The sequence below is a fragment of the Asterias rubens genome, chromosome 2 (assembly GCF_902459465.1).
Source record: "Asterias rubens chromosome 2, eAstRub1.3, whole genome shotgun sequence".
NCBI lineage: Eukaryota > Metazoa > Echinodermata > Asteroidea > Forcipulatida > Asteriidae > Asterias > Asterias rubens.
The window spans coordinates 6,252,774-6,260,694 of NC_047063.1; the positions used below are offsets into that span (position 1 = coordinate 6,252,774).

Genomic DNA, 7,921 nt, shown 5'->3' on the forward strand with positions numbered 1-7,921 from the left:
TTGTATACGTTATCCGTAAATGCGAGTCTGGTTACTAGTGGTAGCTCCGATATTAACCTCGTACTCAACACATGCTTTTGCAATGCTTGCAGTGTTGTCGAGTAAGTCGGGTAAGTAAGTTGTGAAGTGAATTTTTTACCGTAATTTTACTCTGAATTGACAATGAATAAGAAAATAAAAACATATGAGTGCTAGTCGTGTAGTAAGATACATTCGAGTAAGTAAATATTATCACATCCTTGGGGTGCGATCTTGTACAAATAAATAAATGTAAAAATAAACTGATGAGTTTTTGTTTTGTGGTTGTTTTTCTGGAATCCGTTTTTCTTTTGCCGCTCATCATAAAATGATCATCGCTCTCTCACTACTTTCGTTCAACATCATTACATTGTGGTTGCCATGACAGGTAACAACACTACACGGTAACAGTCTAAGTTCTAACGGTCTAACAGACTCTATCTTCTAACATCTAACTAACCTAACTCTCAGTCACCTGTGTCTGAACTGAACACAGAAGCATCCGATCATGGTATACAATTTACAAACAAATAAACCATAGATTACTTTTTATTAGATCTTTGTGTGGGAAAAGTTTCCGTATGGCGCCACCACTTTTTCATTCGATATGAAATAATATAGTATCTAATTTACCTCAATGAGATATCCCTTTTTGTAAAAATGAGTGAAAAAGTGGTGGCGCCATACGGAAAGTTATCCTTTGTGTGCTTTGTTTTGTAATATATATACAAATTTAATGGAAAAACTACATGAAAAGTGTAAATTTTAAACCAGAAAAAAATTAACTTTCACGGAAAGCGGTCGGACGCCACATGTGACCTTGGCTTAAAAACTGTGTCTGGACCGGTCGCACTAAATACCGACAACTCACGACCCCTCATGACAACTCACGACAACAATTTTTAAATGCACTTTAACAGAACATTTGAACATGTCAACCGTTAAATATGTGCACAAGAGTCATATGCAGCAAAATCACTTTCAAACTGTTGAAAAAACTGTATTTTTAACTGTAAAAAAGTGTTTTTTACCCCAAATTTAGTAACGAACGGAAATACTCGCCATGTTGTCTTTCAACGAACTTGGACGATTCTATTACACCGCAGGGGGCAAGGGTAATTTCTGAGTTGTATTTTTTTCTTTTTGGTTTTAGCTGCTGTTTTTTTTTCTTGTTAGTAACTAAGCCGCCACTCTGGAATTCGAAGTTAAAAGGGGAGGTTTAAATATAATATTTTTTTAAACTCCATGAGAGGCACATAAAATGGTAAATAATCATCTTGCATATTGTATCACCCCTGCGGTGTAATGGAATCGTCCAAGTACGTCGAAAGACAACATGGCGGATATTTCCATTCGTTACTAAATTCATTTTTTTAACAATTAAAAATACAATTTTTCAACAGTGTGAAGGTGATTTGGGTGCATATATTTAACGGTTGACTTATGTTCAAATGTTCTGTTAAAGTGCATTCAAAAATTGTTGTCGTGAGTTGTCGGTATTTAGTGCGACCCGTTTGGACCAGTCCATTAGTTTAGGCCATGAGGATCAAAATTTTAGATTTGCGTCTGGGCATTTTTGAAATGACGTGAGGCTTTTTAAAATTTTTCATTATTCATTATTTTGCACACGAAGATGCGCAATCTTCATATTGCGCAAACTGGAGCTCGATACACAAATTTGCCTATTCTGCATCTTAGCGCAAATACAAAATTGCGCAGAATATTCTTGCGCAAATTTGTTGATTGCACTCGACAGATGAACGACAGCAGATGCGTGTTTTACTGCAAATAAAACGATCGCGATCGTAGTCACGATCTGCCTTGTGTAATAGTACTACTAATAAAATGCAAATATATAACCTTTTACCCTTGTTCGATGATTTGAACTTGAACATTGGTGATGCAGAGTCTTTTTTGTGAAAATAATGACATTTTTGGGCGGTAGCTTTCAGAGCATGCGGGCGTTGGATGCAAATCTAACATTTTCATTCTCATGGCCTGATGGTGTGATTAAGACAGAATTAGCAATAGAGAGCGGGCGTCATGTAAAGACCTTCAACTGTGAACACTGCAGTGAAGGTCTTCACATGACGCCCACCCTCTGTTGATAAGCGCTAAATCTACCCGTATCATAATGGACTGGTCCAAACACGGTTTTTAAGCCAAGTTGGGACCGACCGCTTTCCGTGCAAGTTAAAAAAAATCTTGTTAAAAATTCATACTTTTCGTGAACTTTTTCCATTACATTTCTAATTATATTAATACAAAGCACACAAAGTTCTTATATATCTTTGGTTTATTTGTTGCTTTTAAGGTATTTGAAACTTGTTGTCGGCGTGTTGTCGGCACTCTGGACTTGTTGTCGGCATTGTCAGCTTTTAGTAGGACCGGGAAAACAACTAACACAAACTAGACGGTTTGCGTAAACCATTTCCTTCACTGGAAGAAAAAACTGACTCAGTTTGAAATTGGCGGCTCCTCTGTTCACATATGGCCCAAAAGGTTGGCTTAAGATAGACCCAGTTACTGGGGCACTGTACTCCTTTTTTTTCAAAATTTGTCATTATACTAGTTTGACCTATAATGAATGAGAAGTTTGATTCAACCGAGTACGACAAGTTTTAAAAGAAGGAGTACAGTGCCCAAAAGACAGGGTCTAGCCTCAGGACGAGCCATGATTGGCTCAGTCAAAGCTTAACTACTGTGCCAGTCTTGGTTTATTTTTAACCAATCTTACGAGCCATTTGTGAACCCAGGAGCCAGCATTTTTGCCTAAACTTAGTGTTTTTTTACCCATTGAGAACAGCACATAATGATCTTGAGGCGAAGCCTGGAGTTTCAAAAACTGCTTGGAGTGTCAAAACTGCTTGAAGAATCGAGTGGAGATGGATTTCTACTTATACTTCTACTTTACTACTCGGCAAAGTCCCATGATTGGTAGCGTTTGCTTGAATACCTGTACCATAACGGCACCGACAGAAGGAAACTTCACTAGCTACTTACGACAAGGGCACAAATTAGAATCAAACGTATTAGAATCTTGTGAAAACTTCACTATCACTACCAGGAATCTGTACACTATTAATTATAACCTTGTTCATGCCCATGTGTCATTGGTTTAGCTGAACTGAAAATGATGTACAACGTCAAACGTACTATGTAGTTATTAAGATGGCAGTAAAGCTGACTAGGTCTGGCATGTCTGTTTGCTTGTGCGTCAAATCAGTAAGTGGTCTTCCACAAACCTTCTATTTCGGCTCATACATGCCTGAGCGAATAACATAAACACCTAATTCCTTTCTATTGTATCCTCAACTCTGGCAGACTCCCCATTAGAAAATACATAATTAGTTGACAGTGTACTTGTTGTAATTTCTTGCAGGTTGTTGGAACTGAAAGAGAATCTTTGGTATTAACATCTTAAACCAGATCCAATATTGAAACATGTCTGGAAGAGCAGGTGAGTTCATATCAAGTTATGTGTTGAGCCCCCATTCATACTTCCTGCGAATGTGAATGCAAATGTTGACGCAACAAATAATTCGCGGCAGTTCATCTCTCCGAAAGGAGCGTTGAGATGTCAAATTCGCGTCAAATTTGCTCCACATTCGTATGAAGTACATGTATGAACCAGGCTTTAGTTGTATTCAAACAATTATAACTAATGTAGAAATAGAAATCAAATAATAAACCACAAGGGAAACTGAGTTGAGGAAAGTTTACTAGAGACCTCCAATCCATAAAGGGCTATAGCTCAAGTTAGTGAAGCGCCAGCATGTTAACCTGGGGGTCGCTGGTTCAAATCATGCTCTATTCAATCCAAATTGACACAAAAATAACGACTACGTAGGACAAAGGGATGGTACCAATATTGACTGCTCCGAGTGCTAGGGTTACGAATCCCGAGGTGATCCCCGGAGCATTTCAATTTTCCCTAGGCGCAGAACGGTTGAGGGATCACCATTTTTGAAAGGGCTAGGGCACCAAGGCATCTTCTACTTGGTAAAGAGCACCCCAGGAGGAAATTTTAAATGGCATGGAGGCAATCGTCTTTATTGCCTCTGTGAAGTACAGGCCTGCTCCTTTAGAAAAGAGCAGCCCAAATACATGTAAATCTAGATTAATTCTGATGGTTTACTTGTGACGGGAATATTGTATCCCAGTTATCTACAATGTGTGTGTGTTATTGATTGCAGGAGGAAAGAAGAAGCCTCTGAAGCAGCCCAAGAAGGAATCTAGAGAGCTTGATGAGGTAATATAAAATGCCACACTCATTCCATTCCGTCATTACTCCTTTTAACATCCATTTAACATCCATGCCTGTTCCAGTGATAAGGGAAAAATGTTTGTTGGACATGCAGTCTACAAAGTCACAAATAACAAAACCGCCCGAGTAAGACTTTGGAGGATTAAGGATTGTTAGAGTTAATCTTTTCATACAAAGCATGTTGTGGCCGAGCGGATAAGAGCACCACATTGAAGCTCTGGTGTTTCTGTTCAGCAGTGTGTGGGTTCGAATCCCGGTCGTGATACTTGTGTCCTTTCCTTTTGCAAGACACTTAAAGGAACACGTTGCCTTGGATCGGACGAGTTGGTCTATGAAAAGCGTTTGAAACCGTTTGTTATGAAATGTATATGGTTAGAAAGAAGTTTTAAAAGTAGAATATAATGATCCACACAAGTATCAGTCAAAATTGCACGGTTTTCATTTTACATCGCGAGCTATCACGGTCGGCCAGTTATGGGAGTAAAAAAATTGACTCGACCAGTGCACTTATCATAAAGAGAAGGGGTTTCGCCCCGGTGTTCCTGGTTTGATTGGCAGCGTATTGCGCCACAGCTCCTTGAGCATCACTGAGTGACGGATATGTCCGCTATATAAGAAACCATTATATATTTGGTTTCCCGTAACACCATGTGTGTATCTTCTTGCCAGATAGAGTTTATTCTCAGAGAACTGTCTTTCTTTATTCTACTACTGCGGAGTAGATTTATCTGATGTTCGGGAGAATTCTCAGTTCTGAAAAGAACTGTCCTGCTTTTTAACTACTACCCGGGCGGAAGGTATAGAGGAAAATGAAGATTAAGAAAAGTAGTGATATGACAACCTCCCGTGATACAACCTTTTTTTTTCTCTCTGTAGGATGATTTACAGTTAAAACAGAAACAGAAAGAAGAGAAGAAGAAACTGGAACAAGCCAAAGCAAAAGCCTCCTCGCAGAAAGGACCTCTCAGTAAGTCTTATTTTATTAAACTTTTTATTAATTTTTTTTATCAATACACCGATGTGTGTTAGCACTGTATACTCAGGCTCCCGAGTCCTGTGAAAAAATATCACAGGCATATTACTCAGGTGGGATTCGAACCCACGACCCTTGCCATTCTAGAGCAGTGTCTTACCAACTAGACTACCGAGGTTGCCCGGCAGCTAGAGGCAGTTCGAATCCTATATGTTTTGGCAGCGGGTACCGCAACCATATAATAGATGTTAAATTTGCATCCGGATAAAGAATATTAATTTTTTGGTTTTTACCCATACTCCGATGTGTGTTAGCACGGTATACTTTCCCGAGTAACATCATGTAATGATAATCTCTAAATGAGTTGGGGTGGTTCTGAAAAGAACCGTTGTTTCAACCCGACGTTTCAATCTTGTGTGTAACATGCAATAATTCAGAACATTTCTTCTTTATTCAGGTCAAGGTGGCATTAAGAAATCAGGAAAGAAATAACAGCAGGTGTTGAGATGGATTCTTTCTTCATTGTTTGGCAACATGAAATAGTGGTGTATTGATTATTGTGTGTCCAGCCGTCGATTTCACCAAACTCTTCCTAACTTAGGATTAATCTTAGGACTTAAATCGAGTTAAGTTCCGTAGCCATAGACCTTAGGGCGCATTGAACCCATCCTAAGTTAGGACGAGTTACTCATCCTAACTTGAGATGGGATTAATTCTAGCGTTTTGTGAACTCGGCTGCAGGAACAGAGCCCAATTTCATAGAGCTGCTTTAGCACGAAAAGTAGCTAAACACAACAAAATTTATGCTTACCAGAACAGGGTTACCAGCCAAAATACCATGTCACATGTACACTTTGTGACTGGTATCCTGTTCATTTCTAGTAAGCAGAGAATTGTGGAGCAAGCTCTATGAAATTGGGCCCAGGTTACGCAGACTATTGAGTTTGTTCATCAAGCCTGTCTTATACATGTACTACTATTGCTTAAATCATGTGGTTCACTCAATCTGGGGACAATGTATGTGAGAATCAAACTTTGATATTCACAACTTAGTTTTATGGGCAATAACCAAGTAATGGTATACTTTACAAAATATTACCCACAAGGTTTTCAATTTTTCTTTCATTTTACTCCTTGAATGTTTAGCATAGGAAATATAGCTCCCTTTTAGCTCACTGCCATTTTTTAAGTCAAATTGCGTGTCAAGATATGTTGCACATCTAACTATGCATGCATCTAGTCATGCGCGCATTGCTTAAAATACACAGATAATGTGACTCTATAAATGGCACAACTAAGATGGATTACGAGTGTGGACACCAGGGCCCAACTTCATAAAACCTGTAAGCAGTAAAACTTGCTAAGCACAAAAAATGGTTACTAATCAGCATACAATGCAGTTATCATTGCTGTCACTGGTGTACCCCGGTCATTTCTTACTTAGCCAAGAAATTTGCTAGGCAGAATGGTTTATATGCTAACAGCTTTATAAAACTTGCCCCAGGTGACTTGGGTCAAAAGACAGTGTATTGAGTACTCGCCATGATTTTCATGTGTTTTATAGGAGGTCTTTTTTATCAAGAAATAATTATTTTGTTCTTCTAAATTGTGGTTCAAGGCAAAAAAAGCTGCATAAATCCTACTTGTTTGTACAATATAACTAGGGCTTACATTCATTCAAACTATCTTAATAAAAAAAATGTACATGTGCATGCTACTGAACAGAGAGGACAGTGTAACAAGTAACTTGTAGAAACAAAACCTGTCTGACTGTCAAACGCTGCTTTTGTGAAAGTTGTTTTTTATAGAAATAATCTCTTGTCCGCTATTGAGGCTTGTTAAGGAACACCCATGGCTATATTATCATAATGTTACAACATTGTTCTTGTTTTGTTTTAAATGTTTGTGGTAAATGCAAAGAAACATGGAACAATCATAATCATCAAAGCAGAGGTTGCCCTAAAGTACATTCATTAAAAGTTAGGATATGATGTACTCTTCTTAATGTCGAGGGAAACTGTTTGATTGTATTTTTAAAGGCATTATTTGTCAGTATTGGAATCATCTATGTACATTGTACAGCATACAAGGAAGTTTTCTGAAATCAGTATCTTGGGTATGTAAAGATATCTGGCTAGGAATCAGCAATACAAGAAGGCTACTACATGTTAATTGGGTGATGAATCAGAGAAATAAAGAGATATTTTAAACCGATTACTGTCAACCTAGTGTTGATTTCTTGTTTTTTTTTCTGAATAGTGCCTTTAGACAACAGAGGGTCTGCAGTTGTGTTGTAGCAGGCCATTGTAAAAGTGACATGTTGCCTTGGATCGACACAAATAAAGCTCAAAATTGTTTTCCCTTGTATGTCGTGAACTAACATGGCACTCTAATTTGTGGAGTCAAATTTTTGATTCCATAAAGTTGCCGACTGTGTTAGTTCGCAAAGTAAAAGGGAAAACATGCAATTCCCAAACATAATTTGTGCAGATTTGCAAGCGTGCATGTGTGCGAAGTGTCAATGAAACTAAGAGAATAAACATGCGATACAGCTCAAACACTAGTTGTACACCATATATGCTGGTTTGGGGCCACTTTATTCGCTAGTTTCCAGAAATGGTCCTTTATCACTTGTTAATTCATCCCCATGTGATTGGGTTTTG

At 38.3% G+C, this 7,921-nt stretch overlaps 1 long non-coding RNA gene across 2 annotated transcripts; it reads left to right on the top strand.

Moving 5' to 3' along the window:
* Window positions 1-53: 53 nt before the first annotated feature.
* LOC117307173 lies at window positions 54-7,473 on the top strand. Of its 2 annotated transcripts, none has more exons than XR_004521042.1 (5): window positions 54-110; window positions 3,401-3,478; window positions 4,215-4,270; window positions 5,162-5,252; window positions 5,716-7,473. It is a non-coding gene; the product is annotated as an uncharacterized LOC117307173 (long non-coding RNA). The 2 variants fall into 2 exon arrangements; XR_004521043.1 differs by lacking the exon at window positions 54-110 and adding an exon at window positions 196-217.
* Window positions 7,474-7,921: the final 448 nt, after the last annotated feature.